Raw genomic sequence first — 19,985 nt, 5'->3', positions numbered from 1 at the left:
ATATCCAAACCACAAATCTAGACACTTGGATAAGGACTCCGTCTGGACACAATATAAATGGCACCTCTACCCCCGTGGGCTACAAGAATTCAGAACTCTGACCACCCAATGCTGGAGCTTGGCTGTACCAGGCACGGGTCACACACAGAGCCCTGCCTGACTTCTACTCCACCAGAGTGTGCTGGCACTTCAGCTGCTTGGCTTGAGACCAAGGCCCACCTCTCCACCTGCAGATACCACCAGTGGCTAGGACTTCGATTCAAATGCTTGCTCTGCTCACTTCTATTGTGTAAGTATATGACTCTATTGGCATATTGGGGAGATATCCCCTAATAAACCTGGCATTGTGGAAACATCCAAACATAGAAGTGTCTGCTTTTTTGGTGAAGTTCCCTTGCTCAAAACAGTCTTTCATTAGTTTCTAGTAGCTCTTCATGTTAGGGAGAGTAGTATTTGTCTATGGTATGAGTTTCTCAGTTTGTCATTTATCTTTTGACTGTTTATAGTTTTACATATTGTTGAATTTTTTTTCTTTATGAATTCTAGATTCTGAGTCATAACGACCTTCTAAACTGTATTGAAAAGGAACTTCCTATGCTATCTTCTATTACTTTTCATATGCCCTCATTGTTTTATATATACATCTTTGATTCATTTGAAATTTACCCTGATTTTAATGGAACATGGTATGAGTTACAAATCCAACATCTTTTTCCTTTGCTATTCCATCACAATTTATTGAAGTGTTTATCTTCTCCAACTGATTTGAAATGTTATTTTTTCATATATTAGGTTGCAGTATGCATTTTGAATTATTTCTGGACTTTCTATAATATTTATTGGTCAGTTTGTCTAATGATGAACCAATACTACACTATTCAAGTGTTCAGGTTTTTATGTTTTAGTATCTAATAGTGCAGATTTCCCCTCACTGACCTTTTCTTCCCAAGTCCTTTTAACCTATTTTTGATTATTTTTTTCCATGCAAACTTTTTGACCACTTTGCCTAGTTTCAAAAACCCACTGCCAATGTTTTTCTTATTGGGCTCATCTTGAAATTACAAATTAACTTAGAAAGAATTGACATCTTTTTATGTTAACTCTATCAACTAAGTACATCTTCCCTTTGTACAAAATTTCTTGTATGTTTTCCAATGTGTTTTAGTGTCTCTTACTAAGTTTATTCCTTGTGCCTTTAATCTTCTTTTTTTATTTAAATTAGTACTTTCTTTCATTATATATTCATACTATTTGTTGTTTGTCTTTTGTATATTAATTTTGTGTTCCACTACTTTGCTAAGCAGCTTTTAAGTTGAGTCTCTTGTGTTTTCTAGGTTTATAATTACAATATCTGGCAGGAATAATCCTAATGGATGCTGTGGAGAAGAAGAAATTGTGCTTTTCAATGTAGTGGATGAAAGTTCCTTCTGACAGATCTCAGGAAGGACAAATATGGGTATATGATGGAACCTGTTGTTCTCTAGACCAGATCAGGTAATACCCAGTGTTCAATGGCTGTTAAATCATTTTAGGAGGGACATACTGAAATGAGGATTGTTTTAAAATAGAAATTATTATTATCTTAATCTTAACCATCAACATTTCTATCATATCCTACATTTATATAGCAGTCTGTATTAAAAAAACTGATACAAAAATTTACTACCTATTTATTATTGCCATTATTATTTATTAAAATATATCTAGGATCCATGTAAGACTCAGTGAAATTTAACTCTAATATAGTGTAGTAAAGAAAAAGTGCAGTGTTATGAAACTACCCATCAGTCTTGAAGTTGAATTTGTGTTTTTGTGTTTAAGTCACCTAATGAGGAGCTTTGTGTTGTGATGAGCACAGCAAATCCTGCTTGCTGAAGTTACTAAACCCTCCTCACCTAACAATGATCTCCTTTGTTGATCTTTAGGGCATGGTGTCTCATCTGTTTACTTTGGCCTTTTATTTGACTTTCATTGACTTTGCGGCCAAGCCTGTTTTCTTTGTTTGATATGTTAGTTCAGATATGTAGGTGAACTCAGCCATTTAGTGATGGGCATGTAACTTTTAAAAAATAACACATATTGGATTTGATGAGAGAAAACAACTTTCCCTAGAAAATGAAGAAGCAAATGTTTGACTTTTGAGTAATATCTTGCTGGCTTTTAAAGGGATTGTCTAATTGTCTTTTGTCAGGAGACACAGACTTCTGGTTGTTGGATTTCCGCCATCTTATTTTTCTATACATAGTACTCAACCTTAGATTAGATAGAGACAAATTGAAATCTTCTTTAAGTGCTTGCATGGATAGTATCACCATTTAGTGCTAGTTTCTGGAGAACTGCAGCTGTCATTTCGTACTGAGCTAGCCATTATAACATGAAATTTGGTGTGTTAAAGAATATTCTCATTTGAGGTACATCACAAGTTGTACCATGTTTTTAACTGTTAGAAAAATATGAATACACATATTGGGCAGTATGCCAATAAATATGAAAGATGTACAATCAAGAGTCAAAGGATTGGGTGTATGTAGATTTATTCAGTACCTATTGGTACTGAAATCCTGATTTGATCTAGTAAATTTAACTTTATTGCCTTGTTTCTGGTACAGTTAAATCTCAATGTTTCACCTCTCTTCTACAAAATTCCATAAAGGAAGCCAAAATATAAAATGCTTTTAAAATAGTAAAGAAGTTTTATACAAATTTTAGTTTTCTCTGAGACATTATTTCTGAAATAAAATCAATGAAACCTCAGATCAAATAACATGAAGATCTGAAAACTTAAGGCACTTATTCTGTGTGTTGAGAGACCCTGGCAATTGAAATACTCTCATCTATAGGAGGTTTCTGTTGGCTCCAAATGTGAATTACTTATATAAATGACCCTTTAGAATCTCTTTTTATGTGATAGAGGTCTTAGGCAATCTTAGAAAAGGTGTTATCTTGCTTAATGGGCCTTCTGATTTGCTAACATGCTTGAAATATCAATATTCAAAAGTAATTCATGTAACCTCTTTTATCGATGTGGTTTTGAAAACCTTCAGGTACCTATTTGCAAATGCTTCCCAAAATATTTCCTTGTGTCTAGAAGGTACTATGACTTCTACCTTCTTTCTCTCTTTTTTTTATTATTTTAAAAATAGTGATTTGCAAACATAGTGCATATTTCTGAGAAAAAAGACTTGGAGAATAACAGAGGCAGAGCCAAGTTCAGGTTTCTTCACATGGCCAGCAACACAGCAAATAAAGCCCTCTTTACTTCTTTATAATTAACCAAATTCAATCTAGAGGACATTTTTTTTCCTGTAAACTTGGACTACTTTACCAGTTTGCTGACCTTTATACTGTCCTCATGTAACCTGAACTTGATCATCTTTTTGGATGAACATGGATTAAATATTGTAGTTCTGTCTTAGCTCTTTGGAAAAGGAAGAAACATAATATTCCTGTGGATGTGGGAAGGTGTATTGAAATTCCTTTTATGGTTCTTGCTCTATTCAGAAGTCACAAAGGGGCTGAACTTCATTTTAGCAACCACTGCTTCAATAATAGACATAAAAGAGAAGATGAGGTTTTCAGAGCAGTTCTTCTAACTGCTTTCTACTCTTTGCTGAGTCTTTCACTTGGTTTACTCAGTGTTTTATCTTCTAAAAGCTAGAATTTATTGCTCGGTGAAATAAGTCAGTCAGAGAAAATATCAATACCATATCATTTCACTTATATGTGGACAGTTGTTAGAGGGGAAGGGGTTTGGGGGAGCTGGATGAAAAAGGTGAAGGAATTAAGAAAAATACTCATTGACAAAGATAATGGTATGGTAATTACTAGAGAGAAGGAGGCTTGGTTGGAGAAGAGGGTAAGGGGGCCATAAATGGAGATGGAAGGAAACTTGGGGTGGTGAACACAAATACAATCTATAGATGACATTATAGATTGTATACTTGAAACCTGTATAATTTTATTAACCAATATCATCCCCAATAAAGTCAATAAAAATTTAAAAATAAATAATAAAAGCAACTCCAGGTGGTGAGCAAGGTGCAGAGGCTAGAACTTGATAAGGCCTGCAGGTGGCGTCGTCACATGCACTGGAAGCTGGTGCCAGTTTTGAGACCTCAGGGTCGCCAGCAGAAGCACAACCTCCCCAACTTGCCTATGATTGTGGTGCCCTTGAGTCTCACAGCAGCGTTCACATCATGCAGCTGCACCATAGCAAGCACCACGTGGCCTATGTGCACATTCTGAATGCCCCTCAGGACAAGTACAACAAGAGGAAAAGTACCAGGAAGTGCTGGAGAAGGGTTACATTAGAACTCAGATAGCTCTTCAGCCTGCACTGAAGTTCAATGATGGAGGCCATATCAATCACAGCATTTTCTGGAAAAACTTGCACCTTAAATGGTGGTGAAGAACCCAAAGGGCAATTGCTAGAAGTCATCAAATGTAACTTTGGTTCCCTCACCAAATTTAAAGAGATGTTGACTGCTATGTCTGCTGTTGTTCAAGGCTCAGGTTGGGCTTGGATTGGTTTCAGTAATGAACAAGGATGCCTACAGATTGTTGCTTCTTCTAACCAGGATCCCCTGCAAGGAACTTAATACCTTCAGCAGAAAATGTCAGAACTGATTATCTAAAAGCTACTTGGAATGTAATCAACTGGGAGAATGTAACTAAGGGATACATGGCTTGCAAAAAGTAAAACATCAGCATTACACTGAATACATAACACTCTTTAGAGCTATTTTTGTGGGCATGCAGAGCACCTCAGAATACTAGTAAGCTGCTCTATTGTAGTGTTTCTGAATGTAGTTTATTCAAGTATTTGCTAAACATAATTTAGTGCTATGGATATTTCTTTTTCAAAATATTATATTATTGGGCATCTGTTTGAAAATACTACAAAATGCTTTGTATGATTTAGTCTTTTGATTGAACATTTTCTTCAGAGGAAGGAAAATACTTAGGAGGTCATAAATGTTATCATAAAGCAATCAAAACTATCACATCCCTATACTATTGCAGCCTCTAGGGAAGCCTTTCTGATCCTGTTCTATTGCATTTGTAGAAAATCTAGTCTTTTGTCCAAGGTGTTTAACAATAAAATATAAAAATTTTTCCCCAAGGAAAAAATATTGAAAGCTAGAATTTATAATTTTTATACACTTAGAATTCTAGTTGTCCTTTTAGGTTCCGGCCAAGATGGAGGCATAGATAGAAATGCTTTGCTTCCTCACCCAACTATAAGAAGGATAAGAACCAATCTAAAAACAAACAACAACCAAAACTGCCAGAAAATCAAACTGCATGGAACTCTGACAACCAAGGTGTTAAAGAAACATCCATCCAGACTGGTAGGAGGGACAGAGACAGGCAGCTTGGTAGAGAGGACAGGAGGCAAGGTGGCTGATGGTGGGTGAGGCTGGGCTGGCTGACCAGGAAACTGAAGACTCAGAACCTCTGGCTGTAAAATTCTGTAGGAGTTGCAAAGGCAAGAGAAACTCCCAGTCTCATAAGAGAGTTTGTTGGAGAGGCACATGGGATCCTAGAACATACACAAATCCACCAACCCAGGAATCAGCACCTGAAAGGGCACAATCTGCTTGTGGGAAGCGAGGGAGCTGACAGAGAGTAGGGTGGGAGCAGAGCAAGCAGCATTGTTCCCTCTCTGACCCCTCCCCCACAGACAGCACCACAATGCAGCTGAGTGTTGCCCCTCCCTGGGAATACCTAAGGCTCCACCCCTTACAATGTAACAGGTGGGCTCAGACAAAGAAATATGACCCAAATGAAAACAGATAAAACTCCAGGAAAAGAACTAAGTGACGAGGAGATAGACAACCTATCAGATGCAGAGTTCTTAAAACACTGGTAATTAGGATGTTCACAGAAATGACTGAGTTCATGTGACTCTGCATGAATAAAATGAAGCATTTCTTTTGCTCAGAAATGACTGAGCAAAATGAAGGAAGAAATAAAGGCTATACAAAGTGAGATAAAGGAAAATATATAGGGAACCAACTGTGAAAGGAAGGAAATAGGATTCACATCAATGATTTGGAACAAAAGGAAGAAATAAACATCCAAATAGAACAGAATGAAGAAACAAGAATTCAAAAAATGAGGAGAGTGTTAGGAACCTCTAGAACAACTTTAAATGTTCCAACATCCGAATTATAGGGGTTCCAGAAGGAGAAGAGGAAGAGCAAGAAATTGAAAACCTATTTGAACAAATAATAAAGGAAAACTTCCCCAATCTGGCAAAAGAAATAGACTTCAAGGAAGTCCAGGAAGCCTAGAGAGTCCCAAAGAAATTGGACCCAAGGAGAAACACACCAAAGCACATCATCATTAAGTTAACCAAGATGAAAGATAAAGAGAGAATCTTAAAAGTAGCAAGAGAAAAGAAGTTACCTACAAAGGAGTTCCCATAAGACTATCAGCTGATTTCTCAAGAGAAACCTTATAAACAAGAAGGGGCTGGAAAGTAGTATTTGAAGTCATGAAAGGCAAGGACCTACAACCAAGATTATGCTATCCAGCAAAGCTATCATTTAGAATGGAAGGGTAGATAAAGTGCTTCCCAGATAAGGTCAAGTTAAAGGAATTCATTATTACCAAGCTGTTATTATATGAAATGTTAAACAGACCTATCTACAAAATAGATCAAAAACTATAAACAGTAAAATGGCAACAAACTCATGACTATCAACAACTGAACCTAAAAAATAAAAACAGAAACTAAGTAAACAACTAGAACAGGAGCAGAATCACAGAACTGGATATCACATGGAGGGTTATCAGTGGGGAGGGGAGGAAGAGAATGGGGGAAAAGGTACAGGGAATAAGAAGAATGATTAGTAGGTACAAAATAGAAAGGGGGAGGTTATATGTATGACCCATGGACATGAACTAAGGGGGGGTTGATGGTGGTGGGGTACAGAGCAGAGGGAGGAGAGGGGAGGAAAAATGGGACAACTTTAGTAAGCATAATCAATAAAATATACTAAAAAAGAAATTCAATTGCCTTTTTATTAAAATAAAGACCACCTTTTTTTATTGCTGTTGTTGGTGGTGATTTTTTTAAGTTTAAAGAGGTGTGCTTTAGTCAAATTATAAGGAGAATGGACTCTAGAGTCAGACATATTAGGGTCTGAGCCCATATTCCTCATGTACTGACTTTTTTTGCTTCTTAAACTAGTTATATAACACCTCATTTGTAAGTTGGTTATAATAAGACCAATCACATAGGCTTTACTATGAAAATTCACGAAGACTATACTTGTAAAGTGCTACCCAAAGCCTAACACATGTTTAGCACTCCATACATATGAGTTTATCTTAAATTTATTTGAGGTATTCTAATGCCTACTTATTTTGTGAAAGGATTTATGTCTACAAAAAGAAGACTATCTACTTTCGTTCATTTATCACATATTTGTTGTCCACTGTTTTTAATGTCATGCACAGGTTTAAGGGTTGAGAATATGTAGTAAATACAACTGAAGATATTTAACATATGTTAAATTATACATGATTTTGCATCCTTATGTGGAAAACAGACAATAAAAAATAAATATGTAAAACATATAATATGTCAAATAACAACAACTACTGTAGAAGGGGGCTTGTTTTGAGCAGGTAACAGTAAAGCAGAGACTTAAAGGAGGTAAGGGAGTGAGCCATGTGGATACTTAGGGGAAGAAAGGGTGGCAGGTACATTAACTTTCAGGCAAGGAGGCCAGTGAGTCTGGAATGGAGTAGGATACATAGCCAAACAGATAGCAGAGGCCATATCACGTGGTGCCTTGAAGGCTATATATAAGGACCTTGGGTGTCAGAGTGAGTGACGTGAGAAAATGACATGATCTAAAATTTGAAAAGACAGTATTTTGGCCACTCTATAGAAATAAGGGAATTAAAAGGACCAGGACAGAGGCAGGGGAGACCAGTCAGTAGGCTGTTGCAGTGAATTGCAGTGGCCTGGACCAGAGTGGTCAGTAACGGAGGAAACAGTGAGAAGTGGTTGGAATCTGTATACAGTTTGTATATGACTTCTTGAAGGATTTTTGTAGTATGTGTGGGGGAGGGGCAGTGCAGGGAGAGGTGAGTAAAGGGTGACTCCAAAGTTTTTGGGCTAAGAAACTGGAACTGCTGGCCACTGAGAGAAGACTGAAACATTAACATATTTGGAGTGGAAGTGAAGAGATCAGACATTTGGACTTGAATATATTAAGTTTGAGATTAAATGATTGTTAGACTTAGAGATGGAAATATTCTCTAGGCTTATAAAGTCATGAGACTGGATGAGAACTACCAGGGGAAGAGTGTGTGTAGTCAAGAGACTCAGTCCTGGGTCCTTCTAGCATTAAGAAATGCTAGAGATAATCATGAACTCTGGTTTTCGAAGGTGTTGCTCATTGTGAAAGTGTAATTTGAGGAATATATGTTGAGGAAATTTATCTGTATTTACCATGTTTTCCAACTCAAACCCTAGGGGAATGAGGTAGTTGCTTCCTGAAAATAACAAATGTTGCATCACTATTGCTTAAGTAGCATAAAAACCTAAAAATGTTTAGGGAGTTTGTACAGAAAGTAGACCAAAAAGTCATCTCCACATGAGAGATGCTAAAATCCCTTTTAAAAAAGTCTGGAGCAAGCATCGATACACTTATAAATGGCTTGCAAATACATCAAAAGTAGAAAAGTGAGGTGATGAGCAGAGTTGGATAGTCATGACCAGTGTTCTTTGGCTGTAGAGCCATGTGGCTGATTTAGAAATGGTTTATGAAAGAAACTAACCTTGATCCAAGTTTACGAGAAAGAGAACATGGATTTGTAGGAAAGATAGAATTTAAAAATCAAGAATGGCCTATTTGCCATTGGGTTAGTAGAACTAGTTGTTTGGTGAGTGAGCCATTTCTTCCTCATTATACCGCTCAGGATCCCAGAAACAGATGACTAGCTCAAAAGGAGCAATTGAGGAGAATTTAATAAAGAAACTACTTATAATGGTGTAGGCAGGTTTAAAACACTAAGATGGTCTGGCTAGATAGACCCTCTCTAGCCCCAGAGAGCAGGGGAGGCAGTGGTAGCCGTATCTGTAGGAAAGAACCAAATGACAGGAGCTGGGGTGTTCAGCAGAGGAACACAGGCACGGCCAACCTACAGTGTAGCATGGAGAGAAGCAGGGAAATACATACTTAACTCACTGTCCTTCCAGTGTCCAGTATCCTGTTGGGGCTTCTCATTGGTGGGATTTAGCAAGAAACCAGAGAGCAAGCAAGCCTAATGGTGTGCTCCATACAAGTCAGCCTCTGGGGCACAGATCTGGCGTGGAAGGATGGAGAGCGGATCTGAGGGACACACTGGGACCATCATTTGTATCCATAAAAAAGTTTATAATAACATTCTCCGAGAGGTCAGAATTGTGAGAAATTCAGCATCAATGAGAACTTTGAATATTCAATATATATTGAATAATATACTCCCAACCCTTCGATGTTTATTCTTTTTTTTAAAATTGTTCATGGACATTGGGGGAGATTGAATGTAGGAGTGGGGGGCAGGGCAGGGGAGAGCATTAGGGGAAAATGTGGGATAACTGTAACTGAACAACAATAAAAATTGTTTCTCTTTTTTCTGCTTCCTTTTAAAAATGTTCATGGCTGTTTAATTTGTTTCGCTTTGGCAAAGTTCTGCTCAAATGTGTTGTTCAACATTTATAAAGACCTTGCCATGCCTTTTCCCATCTAAGACACATCTGCTTTACAGCAGGTACTAGGTTTCAGCTATGCAAAATCTCACTTGGCTGTGGCACTGTGCATTCTAGTTTGTAAGAGTTCGATGTTGATACCCTAGCTTAACTTTTGTTCCTATTAGCTGTAATGGGATAACTAGTCACCAGATGTAAGGAGTTAAAATCCTCATTCTAGCAAAATAGTCACTTGTCAAATTGTAATTTTTCCCCTTCCACATGCTGTTTTCTGTTTACCTCCATATTTGCAACCATTCTCCTTTAAAACCTTTTCACTATAGACATCTTAGTGAGCGTTTTTAGGCAAACTAGATACACAGACTTAGTAATATGAGGTAGATTTTGAAGAAAACAAATAAAAATAATAGTATTAAATATGTGTAAAGTTAATCTTGAAAATTATAACATCAGAATTTATTAGGAATATACAAATCATTTGCCTATACCCACTACTTTCTCCCAAGTGCATGTAGATTTTGTCAAGGATGCTAACTCTTCCCTAATACTGATTTTCTCCTATTTTTGGTAGTAGAACCCTCAACATTTAGTACATGGCAGTGCAGATAAAGACTACATTTCCCAGCTATTCTTGCTGCTGTGTTTGGCCATTTAGTTTAGGATCTGGCCAATGGTAATGTGAGCAGAATGCAGCCACACTGATAGAGTAACAAAAGCCATCTTATACAAGAGGATGAAAGCCATGTCTTGAGAATGACAGAACAATAAAATAGAAAATGCCTTGGTCCTCAAGATCATGGAGCTGCCATGTGGCCCCTGGACTACTGTGCTCCAGCTCTAACATGAGAAAGAAATCAGTGTCTATTTGTGTAAACTATTATTTTTTTGGCCCTTGTAACAGCAGCCAGAATTATATCCCAATTTACTCAGTCCTAATAGAGGCCAGCATACTAAAATCCAATAGTAGTTGTAGTTTATAGTCTGTTGGTAGGGAATATACATAACAGCAAAGAGATATCATAAATGCAGGAAGATTTTAAATGAATTTTTATTTAATTAATCATAGGTACATACATTTTTAAAAAGTACTTTTGTAGGTGCTATGCATTGCTTATTTACTCTACTGATGATACTTGGACTGGCATGTAGATTGAAGGACTCTTTGCCAGACTCCTCCCCCAAACAAGTCAATGGACTTAGACCTTAGAATTAAAATGAGAGTAGGCAGTGTGGAATCTAGCTCAGAAAATGCAAGCAAAATCTGAAATGCCAGATCAGCTATAAAGCTGTTGACTCTAACCAGGTAAGTGAAGAGAGCAAAGGGCCAGAGGGTTCCACATCTCTAGTGAACATTGTGGGAACCCCCCCTAATATCACTTTGCACTTTTCCATTGCATAGCAGGCATCTCACTTGGGGGGTTATTCTGGGTTAAATAGTGTTCCCTCAGATTTATGTCCAATCAGAACCTGTTAGTGTGAGCTTATTTGGAAGTAAGGTCTTTGTAGACATGGTCAAGTTAAGATAAGGCTAGGCTAGGGTGGGCCCTAACCCTGCCACTTATGTTTTTACAAGAAGAGGGAAATTTAGACAAAGACTCATGGTAGATCATGATGTGAAGACAGATAAAGAGATTGGAGTTATCCTACCACAAACTAAGGCACACCAAGGAGTGCTGGCAAAAGCTAGAATAGACCAGGAGAGATTTCCCCATAGAGCCTTTGGAAGGAGAATGGCTCAGCCAACAATTTGATTTTGGATTTTAAGCCTCTGGAATAAAGAGATAGTAAATTTCTGTTGTTTTAAGCCACCCAGTTTGTGATAATTTGTTGAGACTGATGCCTCAGGTTAGAAGATATTTAAAATGTTTAATGACCAGGATATGACCCATCCAAACAGAATGGACACCTACTGTATTGCTGGAGCATGGTGCAAGTGTATCTTTGCTTTACAGATGTTAAATTTTTAGTTGCTGGATAATGGGGAGGTCAGGGGGATTTCAGGTGGGGTTGCCGATGCAATAAGGAACACTTGGGAAGACTCAGAGCATTGGCCACATATGTTTAGAAGTATTTCAATATTTGAGAAACCTATGGAGTTGTATCAGGGTGTGCCAGGCATATGCCCTGGTTGGTCTAAATCAATACATTGGTCTGCCCTTATTGATGGCTTTGCTTTTCACAGTTTTAGTTACCCAGAGTCAACTGTGGTCTGAAAATACTAAATGGACACTTATAAAAATAAACATTTCATAAATTTAAAATTGCATGCTTTTATGAGTAGCATGATAAAAATCTTATGCCATCCTGCTCCATTCAACGTGGGATGTGGATCATCCCCTTGTCCAGTGTCTCCACTCTTGTATATGTTTCCTTCCCATTAGTCAGCTTAGTAGCCATCTTGGCTGTCAGAGCGCCTGCACAATATTGCTGTACTTGTGTTCAAGTAATCCTTATTTTACTTAATAATGACCACAAAGTATAAAAGTAGTTTGAATTTTATCATAGGTATGCCTGTATGTATAGGGAGAAACAGTGAACATAGGGTTTGGTACTACATAGGGGTGTGTATGCAGGGATCTTGGAATGTATTCTTTGCAGAAAAGGGTGGGGGGGCTACTGAATGTCTTTCCTTCATGTCATTAAAGGTAATTCAAGAGTGGTCGCAACTGGGTCAATGAGATTGAAGTTCAGGACTTTTATTCTTTGACTGGGAAAGAACATGCCCTCTCCTAGGAGATGTGAATGAGAAAGAATATGACCCTGGTTGCTTCTAGATGAAATTTTGCAACCTGGAAGGAAGCTAGATTAAGGGCAGAATCAACAAACAAGAAAGGAAGTACTGAGATAAACGCAGCCAAATTATCTGGAGCTTTGGTCATTTGCACGCTCCTATCCTCTGGATAGTTAGTTACATGAGCCAATAAAATATCTTCATTGGTTATGCAAGTTTATGTTGGGTTTTCTGTTCTTTGTAACTAGAAGCATCCTAACTGGTACTATCCCTGTGACTTTCTTAGCAGATATTTATTATGTCTTCTCTTTGAAACATTCTATTTTGATGTCTACAAGTATAATTATTTTGTAATTACCTTTACTTTCGTGTTCTGTTAATAAATGAGACACTATCCAGACTTCAAAGAAGTAGGGCTTTGCTGAAAGACTAATATCAATTTCATACCGAATCCTTAGTTTAGGATACAACTCAAAAGCATACAGACACATGCAGCATGAATACATACACACGCACATATCTGCAGTCTCCCCCACTTTGCACCTTACTATATATGGTGAGAACTAACTTTTATTATAAATGCAATTGATGGGCAAAACAGTGCAAACAAATGGGAGAGGACCTGTAATCTATGAGGATATTGGAAAGCTGCATAAAATTATTAATTCAAAGAAATAAGCCTTTGTGAATAGAATTCTTATTTATAAGAATAATGCCAGAATAAATCAAGTGATAGAGCAAGAGCCAATTTAAATACAAAGGATAGCAAAGGAATGGAATGGAGAGATGAATAGAGGCAGCCAGGGAAAAATCATGAAGTTTAAACTTCTTTTCCTCTATCTCTGCCTTCAAAATAAATCTTTCTTTTGAAGTTTTGGGGGTCATTTTAAAAACAGGGTTAATGGGGGACAGAAACAAAGTACCAGTGTTCTCTGCAACCCCCCACAAAATGAAAAATTTGAGTTGACTCATTTTAGGCACCTCGAATACTGTTCATCTATTTGCACACTGGATTTGGGGCTTCTGCTTTACACCCACATGGCAGTTACTGTCTATACATATTTAACAATAAATATTAGAAAATGCAATTCCATATTCAGCTGACATTTCAGTTACCTTTGATTGATTTTTAAATAAGTATATAGACTCCAAATAATAAGGAAAAAGAATTTTAGAAAGAAAACTGTAAAAATGATAACATAGTTTTTTTCCAGTATGCAATTTATGTCAAATCACTGTTGTCTGAATGATAGAGAACTGAGATTTTATCAATATATGCAGTACCACACATTTCTTATTTTAGTTGCTAATTAGTATTCAGGTGTGTGGTGGAATACATGAAATTAAATGCAAATGCTGTTTCATTTGTGATTTAACATGTACAGACTCTTACTACAAGCAGTATTTCCCTGTGTACATTTGTTTGTTTTTTTCTTTGTAATAATATATTTTTGCATGTTCATTTGATTCATCCTTCTAATTGTATAATATGAATAAACCTTTGTTTCAAAAAAAATCATTACCCTCTATAACTTAGAAATAAAAATAGGAGATATCTGAGCTCCAGTTGAGAACTTAGTTTAGTTGGCTTACTAGTATAGACATTTGAGTTTTTCCTTTATTTTGTTTCACTTAATTTACATAAAATTATAAACACTTGATAAAAATAGTTTTATAACGATTACATGCCATTTTATATTCTCAATCTGTACTTCCCTTATTAAGTATTTTTATGTTTAAAAACTTCAAAGTTAATATATGAGGAAGTAACTAGCTACTTCAGTTAGTTAGATTTCTCTTCTTTGAAGAAAATTACTATAATGGTTACTTTTACTAAAATGCAATTACTGTCACTGTAACAATCAATCATGTTTTTATATAAGAAACTTTAACAACTTTTGAACGCATTAAGAAAAGTAAATGAAAAAGACTCAGTGTGAAATAAGACTAGACACTGAAAGCTACCACCCTGACGTCTGATGTAAGAAAAAACTCAACCACTTTTTTTGCAATAATGTTTTAATGCCTCTTCCAAGATCACTGTGCACATTTTATAATGTAGTAGTGAGTTTCTTAGAACATCATTGAAAATGCTGTGTATATTCAACAACTAATAGCTATTATTGTTTCTGTTGAATAGTTTACTTCTAATTCCTCAGAACCTGTAGTCCTAAATTTTGTGAATTAAACCAAAAAACATCATTTGAAAAAGTTTAACATGGTGATACTCCTACACATGAAAATATCTCTATGCAAAAAGTAGGAGTTAGGAAATATGAACTGTATCAGTTCTTGGCTTTAATAAATAGATCAGTAGTTGAAGTCAGAAAATTTTTGTCTCAAAATTATGTGTAGTCACATGGAGATGGTGTTTATTTTCCCCCCAAAGCATCTGTAATATACCCATGAAAGTAGAATACTAAGCATAACATAAGAATACTGCTACCGAACATATTATGCTCCTCATAGTATTGGGAATATAGAAATGGGTGACTTGGTCTATACTGTTATATAACATGTATTTTGACATTGTGAATTCATTTAACAGGGACATTACTCAAAGACATCAAAGAATAATACACTATTGGTAAAACATTATTATATATAACTATTATACTACAACACAAAATTAATGTCATTTAGCACAGGTGGTCACAGCTCTGCTGTCCCTTCTCATCCATCCCTGCCCTGCCTTCCGCCCCAATGACTATTTCTTCCATTTTCTCAAATATCTTTAAGGGTATTCCATCAATTAGTCTCCTAAATTGGGTATATGAGGTATTTCGATTCCCTCTTTATCCTTAATTTCCTCATTCAATCCATTTCTAACAATTTCCATTTGAACTTTGCAAAGTCTCTGCAGACTTCCAGTCTTTGTTTAGGCCGCACGTCAGTCTTTTCTATAAGGTCTGAGGTCTCAGTGAAATCAGTCTCTCTCCTCTGTCACCTATGTTTTCTCTTACTTCCAGAGTTACCTCCATTCCATTCTGCCTGGTCCCACTCCTGTCAGCTCCCTGACATTCCTTCCTGCTGTCTGCCCCCTGCCCTGCCCACAACTTAGGGAATCTACAAAGTCCTATAACAGTGAACACTGCTTTTTCTTCCTGGCATGTGCTTTCTAGGTGTCTGGCTAAAAAAATTACTCTCTCTCTCCATCCAGGCCTTCATCTACAAGGCTTTCTCTGATAGACCCCAGGCAACACGGTTTGCTGCTTTGTGCTGATGCAGCTGTCTGGACATGAGTGGTCTATAGTGCTGTCTATGCTTTTGAGCTTTCCTCTGCTATGTTGTGAGCTTCTCTAGGACAAGGTCGTGTCCAGTTCTTAGGTCAGAGCATGATAATACAGTAGGCTCTCAATACAACGTGAAGGAATGAGGGAACAAATAAATCCTTTAGCACTTTTACTTGTGAACCAATTTCATTGTTATCACTTAATGGGTTCACATTTGTCTAAAAACAAAGCCATTAAGAAAAATAGTAATTTTGCCATACTTTGTCATAAAAATTAACTTTTACCACTTTCACTACAAGTAAAATCTAGTACAATTAGAAGATATTCTTCATTATTAAGAAGCCTCTTTATTCTTATGGATTCTTTTGGGGGACTTTTTGGTATTAAAAATATGAGCTGTGAAGGACTAGTAGATAACAATTACATGCATAATTGTTTGTTAATAAAAAAATCTCAGGCAAAGACAAACCATTACAGGATATATGTTGGACTTTAGATTCTTTTATTTTCCTCAAAACTAAAACTGGCCATAAAGTTCATCTGTTGGCATTTATTTCTTTAGTTTTTTTCAGTTTTACAGAGAAATAATTGACATATATCACTGTAAAAGTTTATGGAGAACAGCATGATTGTTTAATGAACATATATTATGCCATGATTACCAAAACAGGTTCTGCTAATATCCATCTTCTTATAGATACGAAAAGAGAAAAGAAAGTAAAAAGGAAAAAATTCTCCCTGTGATGAGAACTCTCAGGATTTACTCCCTTAGCACCTTCCCTGTATGTCATACAGCAGTGTTAGCTATAGTCACTCCTCATACCTATTCATCTTATAACTAGAAGTTACCTTTGACCATCTTTTTCCAACTCTCCCTTCCCAAACCCCCACCTCCAGTACCCACCAGTCTGATCTCCTTTTCTATGAATTTTTGTTTGGTTTTGTTTTGTTTTTTTAGATTTGGTGGCAATTTTTTTGAATATATTTTAAATTGAGACAACAGCAGGCTGGTTGCTATCTATAGAAAACTGCATTTGGTTGTATTGCCAATATGTGCTGCTTAAAAAAAAATTCTACACTCCGTCTGTTATCAGAGAATTAATAAAGGTGCTTCTTTATGTCACTGCCATGCTTTCTAGAAAAAAGGGAAGGAGTAATAGCATAAACTTCAACATCACTCTTTCAACGAACAGAGACCTTGCAATTCTTTGACTTAAAGTACATTTGCGCCCTGGCTGGTGTAGCCCGGTGGATTGAGCATCAGCTTGTGAACCGAAAGGTTGCTGGTTCCATTCCTGACTGGGGCACATTCCTGAGTTGTGGGCTAGGTCCCCAGTTGGGGGCTTGTGGGAGGCAACCATTTGATTTTTCTCTCTCTCTCTTTCTACCTCTCTCCCTTCCCTTGCTCAAAAATAAAATAAAATCTTAAAAAATGTAAAAAAAAAACATTTGCATTAAACACCAGTCATTTTAATCTGATCAGAACCCCTGTGCTATTTGAGGAGTGACTCTTCCTTCATCCAAGTTCTGCCAAACTCCTCCTATTCTTTGGCAGAAAACATAGTCCTTGTGTTCTGCCTGCTTCTGCTACAAGTGTGGGCAGTGGACTGGGCAGCAGATCCAAGCCTGTTCAATCATGGTATCTCTGTTTCTGTTTTATAGTGTTAGATGCAAGTGGTGGGCATGTGACCCCGACAGGACCATTTAGAGTCTTTCAATGAGTGTCTCTATGTGTGTGTGTGTGTGTGTGTGTGTGTTGGAAGAGAAAGGGCTTATTTATTTTTTTACATCTCAAGGTGTAAAGATGTACACTTGGAAGTACTGGCACTTACGTCTCCTGAAATGTGGAGAGGGTTTGTTTGGAGTAGGAAAATATAAACCTTACTCATAAAGAGAAATGGAGACTAGCAGAGTTAAGAGAGGCTTCACAAACCCTAATGACACTACTTGCACCCTGGAACCTAGTCATGTAGTGAGAGCCATCCTTAAATTTGAGTTTCATGAGCCTCAAATTCCCTCTTTTCTACCTAAGCTGGTTTGCATTCTTGCACCAAAATAGTATATGTCAGAGTGACATTATGCTGAGAAAAAGTAAATGTTTGGGCCCTGTAAGTGTGAAATGCCAAGGTTAAATAAAAAGTAGTAACAACATTTACCACTACCAGTAGGGGTAACTCCAAAATGTAGCAGCGTAGAGTAACATGGGGAGAAGCTCTGGACAGGGGTCCTCTGACAGCTGTCAGTGTTCTCCACTCAGAGAACTTGAAAGTTTTAGCAAATCACTTTATTTCACACTTGCCGTTTTTAAATACAACTTTTAGTTTATTCACAGTAAAAGTATTAAACTGTGCGATGGCTTTGTATGATGTCAATTTCCAAATTTTCTTTTTGTGTGGTTCCCGTTCGGGGTTGGCCACGAGGGAAACTTGTGGGATTTGACACCAATGGGCAGGCATTTCTAGCTCTGAGGAGTGCTGCTGGGCAGGCACTGTTGGAGTTGGTGCTCGTTGTCACATGTCTGCCTTTGGCGAGGGGCAGTGGCTGGGCCCACAACACCTCCAGCTCCCACCAAACCCCTTCAGCTTCTGAAAATCCTGGGCTGGGGTAAGTATAGCTCTGTGATAAAGGATGCTGACTCATCCCACAAGTGGCCCAAATCACTGGGACTGGACTTGGTGACTGATGAGGTGACCTTTCAGTTTTTCCTCGCAGGCTCTGATTTGTCTTCGGTCGCCACTACTTCATGTCCTTCTCTTCCTGACTGCTGATGTTCAGGTGTAGCCACTAGATCTAGATGCAGTGGACATTTACAATTGCATGAAGACTAATGCCAATAGAGTGAATTCCTTGTTCTCTGTCACTCATACTGGTTCTTCTTGCCTGATTAAATCATAACTGATGGGTGGGTGATCTATATTTCATTATTCATTTCTGAAGCCATACGAGAATTTGTTTGTTATTGGGAAACAACCCTGATGAGATTGAAAGAATTTAGGTTTTATACTCAGTTCTTACATTCTATCTTTGCTTCTTGTTATCTGTGTGATTCAGACCGTGTTATTTGATCTCTTGGTGCCTTGGTTTCTTTAACTGTCAAATGGGGAAGAGTATATTTACCAATGGGATTGCTTACAAGGAAATAGCATTTGCTTTGTCAGTAGACTATTCACTATTGCACTCTCAGCATCTAGTTGAAAAATTACTACATTGTACCTACTCATAATCTTTTGTAAATTGATGAATAAATAGGTTATTCAAACACATGTTAATCTTTTCTCCTTGTTTTTTATTTGAGGAGTTGTGGTAGAATCAGTTGTTGCTCAGACAATATTTAGTTTCTCCCTCCATAATACCTCTAAGGGAGAAATATATTTCCTTATCCCACAGTTTTGATCTGGGTCATGTGCCTTGCTTTAGCCAATGGGAAGGTAGAAATGTGGGCAAATGTTTGACATATACTTCCATACTAGAATTTTCACTCTTGTTCTGCTTCCACCAAGGTAAGCATATACCTCAGGTATCTGCTGATCCTTCAGCCTGGGCCTATAAATGAGACCAGTGAAGCAGAGCAGTTGTGGTCCAGTCTGCAGCAAAGACACTTCAGCTGACTCAGAGATATATGACTGGAATCAAAGCTTATATTTCTATGACTTGAGTATTGGGGTGGCTTGCTGTAGAACAATCATTGACTGATACAGAGGAGTTTAATTGTAAAGATAGAATAGAATTTCTATTTATAGAATTGGCATGTAAAAGAAACTTTAAAATTCAAATGTGTTTATGTGCCTATGCTAAATTAAATATAGAGGTTTGAGTAATAGTTTAAGACTCTTTTGCCAGATTAACCCATCCACTAACATGGTCCATGAGTACCAATTCTGGTCATAGTCTTGAGATGGCTCTAATGAACATTCAAAGGGCATAAAACATTATAGCCATTCTCAAAAAGTACATAAATGTGTCCTCAAGAAAAGTGAGAATCTTCTTTTAAAGAATACCACATCTCTGAGCTCTGCAACTGACTTGGTATAGGGTCATTGCATTGTTTCTCATTTGGACATGTAGGAAGAATTCTGCTCTACTTAGAGGCTATGACCTTGGACAAGAAGAAACTCAGTTTCATTTCTTCATCTTTAGAATGAGGATAATAATAGCTACCCCGTAATGGACTAATGAAACTTAAGTGAAAGCAAAGCTCTTAGCACTCTATAGGGCACATAATAAGCCATCAATAGAAGTTAGCCCTTGTTATGGTTGTTATCCTCTGAGTGACAGGATGATTAGGCATAAGGCCAGTGAACTGCCTTAT

The 19,985-nt window shown here is 37.2% G+C and overlaps 1 pseudogene; it reads left to right on the top strand.

The window, feature by feature from the left end:
* Window positions 1-4,131: 4,131 nt before the first annotated feature.
* On the top strand, window positions 4,132-4,699 carry LOC119065588 (superoxide dismutase [Mn], mitochondrial-like; annotated as a pseudogene).
* The last annotated feature ends 15,286 nt before the right edge of the window (window positions 4,700-19,985 follow it).

This window comes from Artibeus jamaicensis, unplaced genomic scaffold, assembly GCF_021234435.1.
Source record: "Artibeus jamaicensis isolate MK-2021 breed Jamaican fruit bat unplaced genomic scaffold, CSHL_Jam_final contig_603, whole genome shotgun sequence".
NCBI classification, from domain to species: domain Eukaryota; kingdom Metazoa; phylum Chordata; class Mammalia; order Chiroptera; family Phyllostomidae; genus Artibeus; species Artibeus jamaicensis.
The sequence above is the reverse complement of the archived record's forward strand: the minus strand, read 5'-3'. Positions and strand labels throughout refer to the sequence as shown.